Raw genomic sequence first — 19,436 nt, 5'->3', positions numbered from 1 at the left:
ATCTGTAAGTTTTTTCCCCTTTAAATAAATACTACCCTATTAATCATAATTCCAAACTGCTGTGGCATTGTTTGTGACTTACGCCTTCAGAAGGGAAAGTGGCTCAGCGGGGAAAGTACTTGCTGCATAAGAATGAAGACCTCGGTTAGGATCCCCAGCACCCAGGAAAAAGCTGATCTGTATTCCCAGCTGTAGGAAGAGATAGGTAGAGAGTTGATCCCTGAGGTTCTCTGGCCAGTCTAGACAAAACAGTCAGAACCACGGTCAGTGGGGGATCCCAGCAACAAGGTGAAGAGCAACAGAGGAACACATCTGGCATCAGCCTCTGGTCTCTAGGTATGCAGAGAGCTAGGTGTGCCTGCACGCACATGCACACACACTCGCACAATACACACTCACACACATGCACACTCATACATACCCACACAATACATCCTCACACATACACACTCACACACACAAACACACACGTGCAGACCCACACAGCACACACTTGCACACATAGTCATGCACATACACAGTCACACACGTGAATTATTTGGATGTTGTGCATTGAGCACCAGACTAATACATCTTTACATGCTATTACATCTAACACTCACTCCGAGCAACATAAAAAGCACAATTGTGTGTGTCAACCATGTAAACACTTGAATACATCTTCTTCCATAGAAAGAGCAACATCTATTGACATAAGCAAATAGAGCCAAATATGTTAGAAATGAGAGAGAAAATAACAGCTCGCCCGTATGACTCATTACATCCTGAATTCCAGTGTTCGTGCTTTTAACTATGCGAATCTTGGGAAACCCAACAACTAAGGGAGAGACAATTATTACTAATAGAATTAGGTATTTGTTCATTAAGGAAAATGTACCACCACTCTTATAATATACCCTGGGCATTATGGCTTTTCTGGTTTTTATTAGTTTCACAAATTCTCATAAGTGCTTTATATTTTATACTGAATATTGAATTTGTTGAAAGTTGTATCATTAAGCTATTCTATTGCTAATTGGTTCTTTCAGAACATGTTATTGCCTTTTTTGTTTTTCAAGACAGGGTTCCTTTGTAGCTTTAGAGCCTATCCTGGAACTAACTCTTGTAAACCAGGTCAACCTTGAACTCACAAGAGATCTGCCTGCCTCTGCCTCCCGAGTGCTGGGATTAAAGGTGTGTGCCACCTCTGCCTGGCTCTTGCTATTATCTTTTAAAAATTCTTTACAAAATTATCATACATATACACACACTCACACACACACTCACACACACACACACACACACACACGCACACTCCTGCTTTGTGACATCATTAGGGTATATCTGGAAGGGAAGAGGTCTTTCTTATACACATCACTCGTGTCTGCTACATTAAGCCACACGCCCTTCATGATGGACTTGCTGAGGAAATGAAAAACCCATTACTTACTAGAAATGACTCAGAGAGGGTTTCCTGCATCCTTTTGACCTTACTCTATATGCTACACCATTGTCATCCTTTTTTAAGAAAATAATTCATTCTATGGTAACATTTTATTCATTGTTGTGAATGAATATTTATTTGTTCTATTACAAAAACATACAAAACATATATCTCAGAACACAACTGATACTGTCAACACTTTAAAAAATCCTCTCTTCATTCCCTTAATTTTCAGTGGACTTCCCCAGTCTAGGATTCAATGCATTCAAATTCATAAAACTAAGTTATTTTGATATTGGCTGTCTCAGAAAGGAGACCTAGCTGTGAATTATGGGGCATCACCTGAGGTATCAGAAAAATTCTCTCACTCATATAAATATTGGGCAATATCGGTACAATTCCTAACTGTATTCTAAATACTTTTCATTATACCCACAGATAAGTGTAGCTTCCAACCCTCACAGAAGAAGCTTCTTTTTGAAACAGACAGGGCCCATCACAGAAAACCACAACTGGTCAATGCACAGAGAGCGAGCAACTGATTCTGGGCAACCCAGTCCCAAGGGATACATCTAAAACACAAGTCCTGCACCAAAGGTACCATCTTGGAAGACTGGGGAGAACGATTGTAAGAGCCAGAGAACTGGAAGAAGTCAGATTAGTAGAAAAGGATGGTTCATACCCTAACTTCCTACCTGTCAACTATATTAGCCCAATCAACTTGTTCCATTATGCTTTTATGGCCTAGGAACATACTATAGTGAGTCGGGCTAAGATATGCTCACACAGACAGAGATAAAACATCTAATAGTAGCTTTGTGGTCTCTTGTTTTCTTTCTTGCAGTTCTGGGGACCAAGTGTAAGGCCTTAGGCAAGAACTTTTCAACATAGATGCTGAGCTACGTTCCCAGCCCATGAGGTGTCTATTCTTATGGAACAAACACTATATTTTGGGAAGACAATATAATATGAGACATTGTTATCAAACAATAGAAGTCCATATACAGCAAAGTACAAAACAAGCATGAGCTGGAATCCATAATCATGGACCATCAGAATTATCTACCAGAAAAACCTTTCTTACATCTAAGAATACATCTGACAGAAACAAACAGTAGAAGAAATATTAGGAGTATGCTATGGTGATGCTGTGGATCACCTGATGGGTGTATGGGTGTAAGTAATGCTGTGGACCACCTGATGGGTGTATGGGTATAAGTGATGCTGTGGACCACCTGATGGGCGTAAGGGTGTAAGTGATGCTGTGGACCACATGTGGGTGTAACTGATGCTGTAGACCACCTGATGGGTGTATTGATGTATGTGATGCTGTGGACCACCTGATGATCATGTGGGTTTAAGTGATGCTGTGTACCACCTGATGGGCATATGGGTGTAAGAATAAGGAAAGGTAGCCAGTGACATACTCAGGTCAGTCTCAGTAATAGAACAGAGCCAGAATGTGAGACAGAGTGGAGAAAACACTGTAGATAACCTGTGGTCCCTGCTGTGGGAGCCAAATTCTATCTGAGTGAACCTGGAAGAGTCACAGTCCTAGTTGCACATCTCTATGAAAGTTTGCCCATGGTTCTTGAGGGTCAGAGATAGCAGATGATGACATTTTAGTACCTTGTAATGACCTTCATGCAAAAATGGTGCTATACCTGATTTTACAGCTATGCACTTTGAGCACATCTCATAGGCAGATGTCTGTGCTCCTTCGCTTAGCTCTCCAAACATCACCCATTAGATATTTATGGAGCACATGGTTTGGGGGCAATAAAGAACCACACTCTAATTGTCCACTGTCTACTCTAATTACGAATTTCTCAATCCTTGCATTTAACGTTTTCCCTAGTTGTAATGTAACTATTCTGGGCAAGAAAGTGGTGCTGTGCTGGGAATATTAATGGGGAAAGAGTTCTTCACTGAGATGAGAAAAATATTAGAAAATTATGTGGTGTCAATAATTGTACAATTCTGTGAAAATACTAAAGTCCACAGATCCGTGCATTTAAAAGAGATGTATATCATTGAGTATGAATCACACAGCAGTGAAGTTATTTAAAATAAAGTCACTGTTGACAGTCTCAACAAGATACCTTATGCCCCACAAACCCAAAGTAGAGTTTATTGTGCTCAGTGCAATAAGTTAGCTCTATTATTGAAAGCAAGGGGATTGATATTGTAATCCAATGATAGCAACGACCTTGGACTCAAGGTAAATTTTATTCTTTTGCATTGTGAAAGCCATTTAAACAGAAGGCCAGCATGTAAATGAGCAAGGGCCCTGTAACTTGGAGCTGGAGATGTTTAACCATCCAAGAACCGGAGGCAGGCTATTGTTTGTTTCATTTGGTCTTTTACCCAACATGCAATTATTGAGAAACCCGATTAATATTTTTATATTTTCTGTATTTCCCCTTTATGAACCATTTCTTTTGCTTTAATTATGTGCCTGGGTGTGTCTATAAGTGGGTATGTGCAGGTGAATGCATGTGCCCTCAGAAGCCAGAGTTCTTAGGTCATCCTGGAGTAGTGAGCTGTCAAGCCTGGGTGCTGGGAACTGAGCTCAGTTCTTGGATAGAGTAGTACCCTGTCTTAACTGCTGGGCTGTTTTCTCCATCCTTGTACTTTTTCTATGTTTCCTGAGAACCAATGCCATCCCTGGTTGAAGAATGGAGTCTGGGAAAGGCTGAAACTATCACTAGGTTACTCAGATCCATTTGCTACCATACTAAGACTTTCATCTCTCAGATGGAAAACCAAGGCAGAGTTTATAAAGGAACTGTGGAAATGGGTTCATCTTGAATACAAATCTTCATGTTTGCAGTGAAGAGAGATAGAAGTCCTTTCCAGGCAGAGTGACTTCTTACACATGTGGTGTAGAACGCTATCAGTTCCCCGGGCAGCATGCAGTGCACACTTCTTCAGCCTGGGGTGGGGAAGCAGCTGATACTCACAAGCCTGAGACTGGTAGGCAGCTGACACTCACAAGCCTGCGTGCCCCAGAAAATGAGGAAGCAGACACAGCATTTGGACTGTGCAGTGTCTAAAAGGACATGTGCTGTAAGGATCCAATAACCATGGAATTTTGAGAACTCGGGGTATGAATGTAAATATTTTTCCTTATGTAAGTCAAGCCTGCCTCCCTTCCCAAGGAAACTTCCCTTTATAACAGATGGAGACCAGTATGAAAAACCACCGCCAATCAAAATGCAGAGCTGTATTTACAATGGATGTATATACAAAATATCCCTACCCCCAAAGCATAAGAAATATTATGGAAGAAGGGAAAGAAAGATTGTAAGAGCCAGAGGACCAGACGTTTTGCTGTAAGATTGTGTCTCCAAGAAACTACAAGAAGCTACACCCAAAAAGTCTCACCTACGTAAGTGCCCATAGCCAAAATAGATGGGGAAAATCTCATAAGACCTGAACCCTGCACAAACAACTATAAGCAACTGGAAGTGTGATAAGTGGCCTTCCACAGAGAAGAACACACCAGTTAATTTTCCAGTGCCAAATGGTCAGTCCTAAAAACATGCATAAGAGTAACATTATATAGACTGAACAGGTTATATTTAGAAATATATATGTATATACATAGGCATGTACACATATGTGTGCAATAGCAATTAGTGAAAAAAAGAGGCCATGAATTTGAAGGAGAGGGGAGGAGACTATGTAAAGATTTGGAGGTTTGAATTATATTACTATAACCTTAGAAATAAAAAATGCTGTGGGATGTCTTTATGTATGCTGTGAATATGTGCTGCCTTCATTGGTTGATAAATAAAGCTTCTTTGGCCTATTGCAAGGCAGGATAGAACCAGGAGGGAAACCCAAACAGAGATACAGGAAAATGAAGGTAGAGTCTTGGAAATTCCATCCAGGCTGCCAAGAGTGCAAGATGTAGAAAATGAGGTAACAAGCCAGAAACCATATGGCAAAGCATAGATAAGAAATAAGGGTTAATTTAAATGAAAGAGCTACCCAGTAATAAGACTGAGCCATCAGCCAAACTTTTGTAATTAATATAAGCTTCTGAGTGTTTATTCAGGAACTCAGGGTGGGAGAGAAACCTCCAACTACAAAAACGTATAAAAATAAAAAACTGTTTTTAACATCTGTAAATATTAAAATGGCAGTACCATTTAACCCAATAAGGTACATTTGGTTAAAATACACTTTCCCTTCATCTAAAAACAAACAAAAAGCAAAAAAATATAAAACAAAGGACCCCTCACTTGTCCTTTCCCCTAGAGTGAGCGATGAAGGTTGACCAGCTCAGTGTCCCAAATCTAGCCATGAGAAGGTGATAGTAAGAAATTAAGAAAGAGCCATGGCAGGTGCCACCACCCCAGATCTTAGAACTTTTCCTAAATAAGGAGAAATTGTCTTGAGATGTCGATCTTACACGCTCCCCTCTTCAGTCTTTGTGCAAATTTAACATTGTTTTATAGCCAATACTTCTTTCTCGACAGGGAATCCTAGCTGGAGGCAGGTGGATGATACAGTGAGGAGCTGAGGACCGGTCCCTGCACAACCTAAAGGAATTGATGTTGTGTTGTACCAGCACAATTGACTAGTTTGTGGAGTTGAGCCAGCTAAGGTAAGTGGATTCAAACTGGCTGGAGTGGCTGCCCACATAAAAGCAGTCATTTCCAAACTCCCTTTTAAATATCCATGTGGATAGAAAAGTCACAGCAAGGAGAAATAGATAATTACATTTGCATTTCGTAAAAGATATCATCTTAATGGTCTATGTTCGTTTCCTTTGTGTGAATAGTCCCAATTAAAGAACACCCAAATTTTGTCAGAATCACCGATAATGTGCAGAAAGTGCTGAGCTTCTGTTAATCCCACGAGACCCACTGAATTCTGTGATATTATAAAGATCATGTGGCCATGACTCCCGTGAGAGGTGATCATTTGATGGGGAAAATCACAAGAAGAAAAGGGAGACAAGGGTCTACGTGCTGTGTGTGACATCCATGCACTAGTGGATTTAAGGGAACATATATAGTTATGTAAATAATTAAAAGCAACTCTGTCCACACTATTGTTTAGTAATAGAGAGGCCACTGCCATGTGTCAGCAAATAGCTTCTACAGGAACAATAACTTATCCGCAGAAATCGCTCCAATCTATGACATTTGTGCGAGTCTGTGTTCTCTGTTGACAGGAATGTGGAACAGGAAACATGGGGTCAGCCTTTGTTTTAATGTGCTATGCCAAAGTGTAGCCGTTCAACAAGGGGGGTGCTTCCTCACAGGCTCAACATGCTGTGGACTCTGCCCCACAGATGAGTGCGAGACCTTTCTGAAATCAGTGCGTTCACTGAGAGCCAAAGGTGAAAGCAATGATGTCAGGCTGGGAAAGTGGGTGAAAGGTCTGTCTGTGGGGAAAGTGGGAGCCAGAAATGATCCCTAGTGGTGCTTCCCAGTCAAAATCAAGAGCTCAACAAGGGGGTCTATTGTGGAATACATTGTGTTGGGCAGCTTGATGCAGTGTGTGTGTGTGTGTGTGTGTGTGTGTGTGTGTGTGTGTGTGTGTGTGTGTGATGAGAGAGAAGGAGAATTAGCAAGAGATGGAGAGAAGAGAGGGGAAGGGAGAGAGTGCAGAAATAAAACCAAATGATCTGTTCTAGAGGCTCACATAATATTATATGGCACTGATCAGTGATTTCATTTCATATCTCTGGATAAGTTAGATACCTTTGCTACACACACAAAATTGTTATTCCAGTATTTGGAAATTAGCAAATGCCTTGATATTCACTCCTTTACATTTTTATCTCAGTTCAGTTCATACTTATCTGATAGAAATAAGATTTTTGTTTTGATTAGTGTGAATGTACATGCATGCATGCGTGTGTGTGTTGAATTGCTAATAGACTAAGAACCTATATGAAATCTGCATGTGTTACAAAAATGCTCATTTTATGGACCTGGAAGGACAGATAGTTTTCAGACAGCTTAAAACTGTACAGATGTGCATGTGTGTGGTATGTACCTGTGTGTGTGTATGGTATGTGTACACATCTGTATGTGGTGTATTGTGGCATGTGCTGATGTGTGGTGTGTATGTGTGTGTGGTATATGTGTGTGTCTAGTGTGTGTTTGGTGTGTGGCATGTGTGTGTGTGTGTGTGTGTGTGATGTGGGATGTCCTTCAGTATGTGTGTTGCTTTTATTGGTTGATGAATAAAGTTGCTTTGGTCTATAGAAGGTCAAAATATAGCCAGGATGGAAGCTATATATAGAGAGAGTATGTGGAGTCAGGGCACCATGTAGCTTCTGAGACAGATACCGGGGAACCTTACCAGTAAACCATGAGCCTTGTGGCAATACATAGATTAATAGAAATGGGTTAATTTAAGATGTAAGAGCTAGCCAATAAGAAGACTAAGCTATTAGGCCAAACAGTGTTGTAATTAGTATAGCTTCTGTGTGATTATTTGGGTCTGATTGGCTGGGAAATGAAAGAACAGTCTCCATTTAGTGTGGTGTGTGTGTGCATGTGTGTGTGAGAGATATATGGTGTATTATGTGTGTGAGGTGTGTGTGGTATGTAGTGTGGTGTGTGTGTCTGTGTATGTGGTGTGTATTGTGTTGGGTGTGTGTGTGTGTGTGTGTTGATGTGGATGCATTCCAAAGTCTTGCAGGTGATAGGCAGGTGATTCATCACCAAGTGGATGCCCAACCCCAAATTATTCACTTACTGTTTGAAAGTGTCACTGCTCTGATTTAGGGCACACTGAATTAGCAATCATTCCCTCAACGAATAAATAATTTCAGGCACAATTACATAACACTGTATGGACAACATTTTGTAATTAGGTGCAAAAATGAAAGTGGATGCCTTCTGGAAAAGTCCCTTTAGACCGTTTCTATGTTTGTCCTGCCCTAGAAAAATATGAAAGTCATAGCTTGTTTTAGTAAGCTAATGAGTGTCGTTACTTTAAAATACCCTGCGAATCAGCTTGTGTTCTCTATGGCCTGGCTTTAAGAATGTACTTAATACGTTATTGCTAAAGTTAAGGTACGGAGACCCTCTGATGAGTCTGTGAGTCACTATTACCTTATCTAATAGTGACGTGAGTCCCTAGTTCCAGATTCCACAGAGAGTGGGGCAGTAGGGAAGCAGGTGGGTGCCACCGGAGGGTGGGTGCAGGGAAGCGGCAGGACCAGCGCTAGGCAAAACACTTTGATGTAAAACTCACCGCATAGTTTTGTAACTGCAATGAGGGCGGTTGAGAATCAGCAGAAGCTACCAGCAATTCCTGCAGCACGGGGCTTGTGCCAAAGTGGGCGTTCACCACCAGGTGGCGGTCTGCCGTGGAAAGGGCTAAGAAGCCACCGCTGACAACTGAAAAGGGGTTTTAAAGACATTGTTCAGTTCTGGAAACTTGAGTCCAGTCAGGGCTACAGAGCAATAGTCTGGCTCCTTTTTTTCCCCATACAATCTTTGGACTCACTATATGTTGGAGGAGGGCCGCTTGGTTGTTCTGGCTTCTTGGTCCCAAAATAATCACAGAGAAACCATATTATTTAAATCACTGCTTGGCCCATTAGTTCTAGCTTCTTATTGGCTAACTCTTACATATTAATTTAACCTATTTCTATTAATCTGTGTATTGCCACAAGGCTGTGGCTTACTGGAAAAAGTTCCAGCATCATCTCCAGTGGGGCTACCTGGCTTCTCTCGGCCTCTGCCTCCTTTCATCCAGCGTTCAGTTCAGTTTTCCTCTAGCCAGAAGGGAGGCAGACTCATATAGCCACGGCATTTCTCAGCTAAGAAAGGATCTCTGTGAGTAAGAAAGAAAAAGAAATTATTCCTGTGGCCTGAAGGTGTAGCTTAGTGGTAGGGTCGGTACCTTGGATACTGGATTGTGGGCTGAAGGTGTCGGTTGGCAGTAGAGTGTGTGCCTTGGATACTGGAGTGTGAACGACAGATGTACATTGGTGGCAGAGTGTGTGCTTTGGGCATTCAGGTGTGGGCTGCAGGTGTAGCTCACTGGTAGAACATGTGCTTTGTATACTTGAGGCTCTGGTTTAGATCTTCAGCAGTCCTGTCTTCCTCAAAATAAAAACTTCAAAGTAAGGACAGCCATCTTTCAATATTTGGCTATCTCCAGTGAAGCTGGGGCTTTTTCGAGACTGAGCTGGAGTTTTTAATAAGCACGCTGCCAGCGGAGGGGAGCACAGTATGACCGTCTACCAAGTTTACCCAAGTCTCCCACTCCCCTGTCAGAGGGCTACGACCACAGCAGAGAGGGTGACAGCAGGCTGTCTCCTCAGTTAACTACAGGATGAAGAGAGAAGCAGTGTGTCCTGTTGCTTCCAGAGGAGAAAACACATGCTGATGGTTTGAACTGGGACTCATCAGGCCTCCTGTTCTGCTGGAATCTGACCCTCTGGAGTTGGCTTCACCTGCTGTGTGCATGGAGATGGTTTGTGCTCCCCTGACACAAACTGAGGGAGGCCAGGATTGTTTAAGGTGATAGGGTGTCATGACTAGGTTAGGAAAGACCCTGTATTCAGTGCAGGCATCATTCCAGATACTTTTGGAAGACCTCACAGACTCTGAGAGGAGAGGCTGAGCTCTTGTGGTACCACTTTATTTAGGTCTTTATTCCATGGAGTGCGCTTTGAACATCCCCTCACAGCCCCAAACAGGCCACTCTCCCCCGTTATATTTGTTGTCAGTTAACCAGAGGCATGTTGAGTGGTTACAGCTCTTACTGCACAGTTGAGCTGGAATATCTGACTGGGGCACACCACGGGAGGCAAAGCCAGGCAGCAGTCCAGAATCTAGACGTTTTCCGTACTTCAAAGAACATTTCTCAGAACACCAACAGTTTAAATAAATGGACAAAACCAACACTGTATTGGATGTTGGTTTTTAATTTCTATTTTGCAGATAAGACAATATTCCTGTACTAAGGTACATACATTTCTGGGCATTGAATAGGAAAGTTAATGAGTATTAAAACATCATTCTTAAAATAATAATTATTACTTGTTGTTGCAGGGTATTTGATTACACTGTGACACTCCTTTGAATCAGGGGGCAGAGTCAGTGACTAGCTGGACCAGAATTAACCATAGAGAAGGTTATATATGGTCAACTTACAGTCAACAGAAATGGGTAAACTAAAGGCATCTCTGCTAATATTAGGAATGAGATAAAGACATCCATGGTCCTCATTCTTACTCGGTACAATAGAAATACAAACAGGAAAGGAAGAAATAAAAATATTCTTGTTTGCAGAATATATGTATATATATATATATACATATATATATATATATATATATATATATATATATATAACATACACACACACACACACACACACACACACACAGATTCTCAACACTGTACCACTAAACAAAAAACAAAGCCTCTGCTTTGCAAGCATGATGATGGGAGTTCTGATCTCTTCCCACATGTGGAAAAAAGGGTTTGTTGACTTGCCTGCAGTTCCATCACTCAAAAGGTGCAGAGACATCCCTGGAGCAAGCTGGCGAGGCAGAAAAACCAGATTAGTGAGCTTTGGTCTCAGCTGAGAGACCTGGCCTCAGAGAGTAAGGGAGAGAATGAATGTGGGAAAACTATCATCAACCTCTGGCCTTCACAGCCATGTGAGCACATATTCATGGACATCTGTACACACGCAAGTACCCGTATACAATTGAACACACATACCCATGTGTGCATACCGTATATGCCAAAACAGGAGAAGAAAATAGATACTTTATGATATAGCAATAAGGAACACGCTGAGAAAGAGATCAGGAAAATAATCCTATGTATATTTGCTTCAAATAAATGAAGCAACAAGACATTCTCTGAGTAAACCTGACAGGGAAGTAAAAGACCTCTGCAGTGAAACTGTTCTAACACGAAATAAAGAAATTGAAGAAGACACCAGACGATGGACAGGCCTCCTGTACTCATGGACGGGCACAGTAAATATTATCAAGGTGACTGTTACCAAAAGTGATCCAGAGATTCAGTGCAATCCTCAATAAAATCCCAAGGACTTCCTTCCCCCACTAGGCAGAGCAATCCTCAAAGTCACGTGGAAGTACAAAAGGGCTCACACAGTCCAACAACCCTGAACAAAGAGAGCCCTGCTGAGACGAGACACCACAGAACAAGATTCACAGTTACACTGCTGATCTGTTGTGAGAAACCAGCGTGACAGTGGTCAAAAATAGAATCAGCAGTCCTCTCAAACCTTCCCGTTCCTGTCCCTGCTCATCTGAGTTATCATGTGACCTAGAGTACGCAGGCATCGCAAATAGGTAACAAATGAGACAAGCGCTAACTGTAAATCAAAAAAGGATTTCAAAACAATTCTTTGCTTTGATGCAAATATACTGTTTTATAAAAGAAAGAAAATTTACATACTAATGAGAAGAAGATGTTGGGCTATATTTGCATAAAAATTTAAATCTTGGCTGAATGTTTATATTGCAGGGCATAGAAGATGTTCACCCTATTGACTGATAATTTTATTGTATCATTGATCCAAGAGTGCTTCTCCACATAATATGCGGAGCAAAGGGGCAGAAGCACGTTCAGGGACGTTTAAGAAACTGTTGGAAATTCTATCCTAATCCTAAGCCAAAATTAGTTTGGAAAACATCAAATTGTAATACAATACAATCCAAAGACATAAAATTCTGATATTTATAGGCTGAAGAATGCTATCAGAAAAATATTTAAATTGTTTTCTGCAATTAAAAGGCTATGATTCAGCCGGGCGGTGGTGGCGCACGCCTTTAATCCCAGCACTCGGGAGGCAGAGGCAGGCGGATCTCTGGTGAGTTCGAGACCAGCCTGGTCTACAAGAGCTAGTTCCAGGACAGGCTCCAAAACCACAGAGAAACCCTGTCTTGAAAAAAGGCTATGATTCAGTAAATGCAGAACCCTTCGTGTGCATAGTAAAGCACCGGAATTCTCCACAAACACTTGTATCTAATCAGAGTCACACTGCTTTTGGCAGTGGTCCTGATGTTGCATGGGCTCTCTGCTGCCACAGTGCAAAGGGCTCATGTGAGCTTGGAATCAAAGCTGTGCTGGAGTCGCACACGCACCACAGGTGTGCACTGCAAAAAGCTCCATTCAATGCATGCTTGATTGTGAGTTAACTTCTGGTCACTGGTCATTCAGAAGTCTGTTACCACTGCCAAATGTTTGCAATTCCCACACTCCATTCTGTAGGGGTCACAGTCCATGGCTTAAGAAGCTGGAGATTAAAGCACTCAACTACCACCACCTGGTTTTGACAAAGGAAATCAAACACATGTTGTGTGTTTACAACCTTTTCATCAGATCGTGCTGGGAAGATTTCATCCACAAGGAACAAAATGAAACTCGAGCCTTATCTCTTGCTCAGCATAAAAATCAGTTAAATATGGATCAAGAATCATTATTATAAGACCTGGATCTGTTAGGGGAAATACCTTAGGGTATGGATATAGATATAGACTTTCTGGAAAGGGCTCTAGTAGCTCAGGAAATATAACCCCAATTGATAAATGCGATTATACTAAATAAAAATTCCCCAGACAGCAAAGGAAACAATTGAGTGAAGACACAGCCTACTATTGAAGAAAAAAAATCTTTGGTAGCTATACATATAGCAGAGGATTAATATCTAGACTATTGAAAGAACTAAAAAAAAAAAGCCTGAAAAACACTCCCCAAACACCTTAATCAATAAATGGGCTTTTCATGAAAGATGAAATATAAATGGTTAATAAACTTGTGAAGAAAATGTTTAAGATCTTTAGCCAATTTGGGAAAAACAAACTAAAATTGCATTGAGAGTTATCCCACCCAGTCAGAACTAGTATTGTCACAGAACCAAATAAGGACAAATGCTGTCAAAGATTCCCAGAAAGCAGAATTCTACTGTTGGTGAGTATGTAAATTAGCACAAACACTATGGAAAACAGCGTAGAAGGTTTTAAAAAAAACTAAAAATAGAACTGCCAGTGCCATATGATCCAGCTGTGCCACTCCTGGATAGGCAGCTGAAGGATTCTAAACCAACATACCACAGATACCTGCGCATCTATGGTTATTGCCTTATCATTCATAGTAACTAACTGTGGGATCAGCATGGGTTTTCAGCAGCAGATGCACGACTAAAGAAAACGTGGCATGCATACAGACTGGGATTTTATGAAATTATGTCAGTAGAGAAGGGAGATCATCATATTAAACAATATAATCCAAACTCAGAAATATCACATATTATTACTAATTTGTAGAGATTAGATTTTATACAGATACACAAAGTCATTTGGTGTTGTTGCGGGAGGTCCTTCCGCTCCTCCAGCCAATAGCGGCTGAGATACCAGCCCATTGGGGCGTGGTCTCTCTCCTTTAAAAAAGAGGCTACTTCCCTTCTCGCTCTCTTTGCTTCCTGCTCCTGTTCCGGAGACTAGACTTCTTCCTGATTGTGCAGAGGGCTGTTGTCTGGGACGGTTATCTGTAAGTTTTTTTCCCCTTTAAATAAATACCACCCTATTAATCATAATTCCAAACTGGTGTGGCATTGTTTATGACTTACGCCTTCATCTGGCGCCCAACGTGGGGCTCGAACCCACGACCCTGAGATTAAGAGTCTCATGCTCTACCGACTGAGCTAGCCGGGCAGGAGCCAGGGCGGCCAGAACGCAGCCCTGCCACTCCTTCAACAATTTACAGCATAACATGAAGGCAGAAACAAGATTGTCTGGAAGAAGGAGCAGAAGGAGGAAGGGGTGGGGTGAATATGGACAAAGTGCATGACATGCTCGAAAGATAATCTTTCTTCCTCTTTTACTTTCTGTTTTGTGTGTGCACATGCAGAAGTCAGAAGACAACTTGTAAAGATTCTTTTCCTCCGTCATGTGTATCTACACATACACGTGTACATGCATGTGTCTGTGAGCATGCATGCATGAACAATAAAGATGTAAAATGGAGAAAGATATTAGAAAACAATAACATGCATTTTAAGGTTCCTGACTTGTAGAAATTACAGATAAGTTCATCGCTGCCTGCCTTATCAAGCCAGTGTATGTATGAAGCAAATGTCAGGGGAACAGAAAATAGGTCTTAGAAACTCTAATTTAGAAGTTCACCTTGGGTTCTTTGGACATTAATTGTGTCATCTACAGATTGGTAGATATGCAGTCATTTTTCAAAATATGGAGTATGGAAGCATCTAGAGTGAAGATGCTATGCCAGAAAATCCCTAGACAATGTCTGGCTGTGAGTCTCTCAGTTGGCCTTTTGAATATTGGGAAGATGGTGAGATTTTTGCCAGCAACACAGGCTTGCTTTCTGTAGTAAAAGCATAGGACAACTTGGTGGGATTTCAGACATTTGACAAAGTAAAATACAACCCTCCAGCACTGAAGACGTAGACATTTTTGACTGAGCCATTCATGTCAGGCTTTGGGTGTGATGTCAGCCATCACGAAGACGGGCTGCAGTGTGGTCCTGGGTGTTTTTGCGCCGTTTCCTTCTGAATTCAGACACCCACTAACAGACAGTTCCTGACTCTCTCTTGTAGAATGGCCCTTAGGTATTCAGCTCTGTCATAAGGAACTAGATTAAGGGTGACTAATTCTAGGCATGAATTGAAAGTCTTGGGTACTTAATTGGATAAAGCCTTAGGATATTTTTCTATCTAAATTTTCTTTGGAGTGTAGATTTTCATGTTTGATATTAGCAATAATTAATTTGTGGACTGAAGTTTTTTCCATTTCTCCCGTAGAAGATTCTTAGAAGAGAGGGGAGCTTCCAGAGACTCTGACTCACAGTGGCTAGAGAAGTGAGCACACACCTGGCATTGAGACAGTGAGTAAGCAGAATAATTCAGGCAACCGGGACAAGCTCACTCAAAAACCATAAAGTTCAATAACTAATGCTAAACCCAAGCTTTGAATTTCATGTTTCAATTTCTGCTTGGAATCACACATGAAGACACGAAAATCTTCATAAAACTAGAGCCTAAATAATTGAGATGCATTCCTCAGAACACAGTGTACATAGGTGCACAGGGGGAATCTGGGTATGGAGCTGTCTCCAGCTTCAGCCGCATCTTTTCAAGTGTGTCGATACGTCATGCTTCTCCATCTCATCCCATGCCTGAGGCACCTGCCACCCAAGCTGTCCTTTCTCTCCACCGTCCAATCGCTTCTTACCACTTGCTGGCTTTGCATTCCGCCCGCATCGCTCACATGCTCTGTACGCCAGGTGTGCTTTCCCACTGCTCTCCGACCTCATTCTGCATTGTCGTCATTGCTCAGACGCACCTGCTCTGCCGCACAGTGGGGTGCAGCTTCCACAGTCCATGGTAGTCTTTTAACCACTCCATTCTGCTGTGCCAAACACCCATTCTGTTTCCCCCCAAACCACTGGATTTTGGCTAATGGAACTCTCTACCTCACAAAACTGAATTTCATCTGAAAGCCTCATGTACATAATTATAATTTGGTAGATTATTGAAGAAACGCAAAATAATTACAGTTGAAGCAGTGTGCAAAGGCCAGACTCAAGGGTCATTTGAATTGCTTCTTTTCTGCTCTTGCACTCTTAGAGAGAAATTGTGTACACTACAGTCTTCATGTGGTAGGTCCATTCTTTTTCATGGAGATATAGCATGTGGGAGACTGTCCCACATAAATAATTCTTATTTTGCAAAACAGCAAAAATGGAGAGGAATAAAGGTCTTAAATTCTAGTGACTGATGATTTAGGGGGTGAAGAAAAAAAATCAGCATTTCCTTCACTTTTGTTTTTGGTGTTTGTTCTATGACTGAAAAAGATCCATCCATCCTTCCATCCATCCGTCCATCCATCCATCTATCCATCCATCCATCTATCCATCCATCCATTCATCTATTGTTCTATCCACCCATCCATCCATCTTGTATAAGTAGCACTTTTTAGGAAGCCAGCAGTATCATACAGAAGAAAAACCAATCATATATAATGTCCTTACCATAAACAAATGTGTTACTCTCAAATTCTATATGTAGATTCAGGAAATAACTGTGCATCGTGGCAAAAATGAGACGGTGGTCACTTCTTTCCTTCTCCTCTTACAGATTCCATGACCTTGTCCTTCAGGTGTATGCTCCCTTGCCTACATGTTGGTGGGGCTCCTCTCTATCCTGAGCAAGTGCTGCCTAGAAGTCTTTCTCATCCTGCACACAGAACACAGTGCCTGGCCCTGAACTTGGGGAGTGATGCCGGTGATCCACCAGGCTCTGCTGAGTGGGCATCAGAATTTTAGCTCAGAAGCCTTCACACTCTTTTGATAGCACATATTTATGTATAAACTAAAGTCAGGGTGAAATCAACGAAGATAGAGAAGATATTTCCCTCCATACACAATGGCTCACCTTGCGTGGTATTTGGGACTCCTTGCTGTGGGTTTCCCTCATAATTACAGTGCACGTGATTCACCTCCTTGAGCAGGAGGGCACTGTTCAGACGTATTTCACAGTCTGGAGAAGGAACTGCAGGTTGCAGACACAGCACACATGGAGTGCTGACGGCCTTTGGGGTCCCTGGGATTCTGCTGATGTCTGTCATTCCGGGACTCTGCTCCTATCGACATTTTGATGACCATGAAGAGAGACTGGAGTGCTGGGCTATTTGGATATTTTGAACAAAGCTTTATGCCTTCAGACAGCTGAGCCCAATGTTATTAAAAAGGCAGATGAAAACCTCACGGGGGTCATTTCTCTTCTTATAGATTTACCATGTGTTACTAGGTAAGGTTCCAGCTCCAAGTTATTACCGCAAAATAAAGAGATAAGGAGTTGTTCGCATCCCTCAGTGCTGGGGGTTTCCTAACAAGTGCCTGTGTGCACAGGGCCAGGCTAGTGTGGGGGCCACACAGAGGTCCCTGCCTTTGCTTTGTCACCAAAGAATTGCTAGCAAGCAAAATCTGTGAAATAGTAAAGAGTATGGGTTCAGGGACGTGCAGACAGAAGCAGAAGAAAGTGAACGTGAAGGATGGATGACTGAGCGAGGAATGGGAACAAGTCATGATGAGGAGCAGTGTGGCGTAGGGTCAGTACGTGGGAGGAGACGGAGCAAGAGCGCAGGGGTGCGCCACTGTGGAAATGCGTGTGAAGGGAGGGTCAGTGGGGAGTGCCGCCATACCAGCCCACAGGAGTGGGAGAGGAGCAGAGTGTGCCCACGTGGGGCGAGTGAACCAAAGAGGCACGGGTGTGGGAGTGGGAATCCGAGTGTGTGTGAGAGAGAGTGCACGACAGTGTGAGACATCAGTATGAGGCGAACGCACGTCAGAACACACATGTGTGCACGGGTGCAGGAGAGAGCACACGGCAGCTCCGATGTTAGGACAGTTTCCGCCGGGCTGAGGGCGAGGACAGCAGAGTTAGCTGGTCCTTCCAGACAGCAGAGCAAAGAGAGAATTGGGAACCAGTCTGGTAGGAGCATGGCGTTGACAGGCGAAGTGAGAGAGCCCTGAAGCTCTTGAAAGGGAAAGAAACTTCCGTTCCACCCTAGACCCTCAGCATCCCACCCTCCTTGCCTGTCTTGGGGTTCATCTTCCCTGGTACCCGAGTCTGTTTTCCCAGTGCTGCTCACACGACACGCGCCCACATATTTGGAGTGTCATAATCGGGGACAAAGGTGATGCTAACGTCAACAGTAAGGATCTGCATCTGACGCTTTGGTGCAAGAAGATAACAGTGGGTCTTGTATTTGTATCTTCTGTCTCAGACACTGGGTAGTTTCAAACTCAGGGGCACCAACCACTTCTTGACCGTTGTTAACTGAGGACAGAAAGGAGAGGGCACCTCCATTATGGAGGGGCTGAGGATGGAGAAATTAGATTTCTAATAATGGGAATTGCATGGAGTCCCAACTTCTGAGACCCGTGACTACCTAAGTAGCAGGTCTATCTTCCTTTAGAACCACAAGCAAAAATATCAATGCCAGATGTACTTAAGAATGACTCCAATGTTAGTTCTGGGACAACAGTTCCCCCCCCCCACTCCAAACTCTCCTTCTCATTCCTCTATTTTTAAAACCCCATTTTTCTTAATTTTAGTAATTTCACTCCTGTTTGCAATGAACTGTAATTATATCAAGATTCAGTTAATTCCTCTAACCCTCCCCGATATCCCACCCAAGATGTCCTTCTCCCCAATTCCAGTCTTAGTGTGGGGCCATGCACTTGAGGATGGGAAACCTACCACCTTCTCAGAGGCTATCAATCACCAGTACCTCCTTAGAAAGGGGTACAGCCTGGAGAGCACCTCTCCCATCTACACTGAAGCCTTACCCAACTGGATAGTATGCAGGTTTTGCACAGGTAACGGATGCTGTGTGTTCCTGAGTGTGTTAGCCATGCCATACCCAGCAAGCAGCATTTCACAGACTCTGTCACCATATCCTCCAGCTCTTAGATTCTCCCTACCTTCTCTTCTGAGATGTTCTCTGAGCCTTTCAAGTGAGGGAACTGATTCCCTCTAGTCTCTCTACTGCTGGGGATCACCTGTCCTTCCAGCCTGAAGGTGGCAGGAGCATGGGATAAAGCTAATTAGGAGACAGGATGCAGACAATGCTTTTCTGAAAGCTAAGAAACAAACTCAAGAGTCTCACCCATGTTCCTTTTATTCCTTATTCATTTAAAAAATTGGTCTGCATACATTGTTGGGCTCATATATTTCCATGATGACTCTATTAAAAATTAATGAACATTTGTTCCCTAGAAAAACATTTAGAATTTGCACTCAGTAGTGTGGGGTGTAGATAAAATGCTCTTTGTGTCTAGAGGTCTGTGAGAGCCTGGGAAGCACAATGGAGGGAGGCAGAAGCAGGGTACCATCCCCGTAAGTAGCAGGTTTAATGAGACCAGTGAGGTGGAGAGGGCTGTGGGTTTGAAGGGAATATAAATGAAAGGGGAAGGTCGCTCTCATGGATGCTGTGTGACTCTGACCTCAGAAACCATGC

General features: G+C 42.5%; 1 protein-coding gene and 1 non-coding gene across 2 annotated transcripts in view; both read right to left on the bottom strand.

The window, feature by feature from the left end:
- Clvs1 (clavesin 1) overlaps positions 1 to 19,436 on the bottom strand; it is a 126,596-nt gene that overhangs the window by 22,309 nt on the left and 84,851 nt on the right. The gene's annotated exons all lie outside the window — the stretch shown is intronic.
- Trnak-cuu lies at positions 14,033 to 14,105 on the bottom strand. The gene has a single exon. It is a non-coding gene; the product is annotated as a tRNA-Lys (tRNA).

The sequence above is a fragment of the Microtus ochrogaster genome, linkage group LG5 (assembly GCF_000317375.1).
Source record: "Microtus ochrogaster isolate Prairie Vole_2 linkage group LG5, MicOch1.0, whole genome shotgun sequence".
Taxonomy (NCBI): domain Eukaryota; kingdom Metazoa; phylum Chordata; class Mammalia; order Rodentia; family Cricetidae; genus Microtus; species Microtus ochrogaster.
Note: the sequence above shows the minus strand (reverse complement) of the source record. Positions and strands in the feature narration are given on the sequence as shown.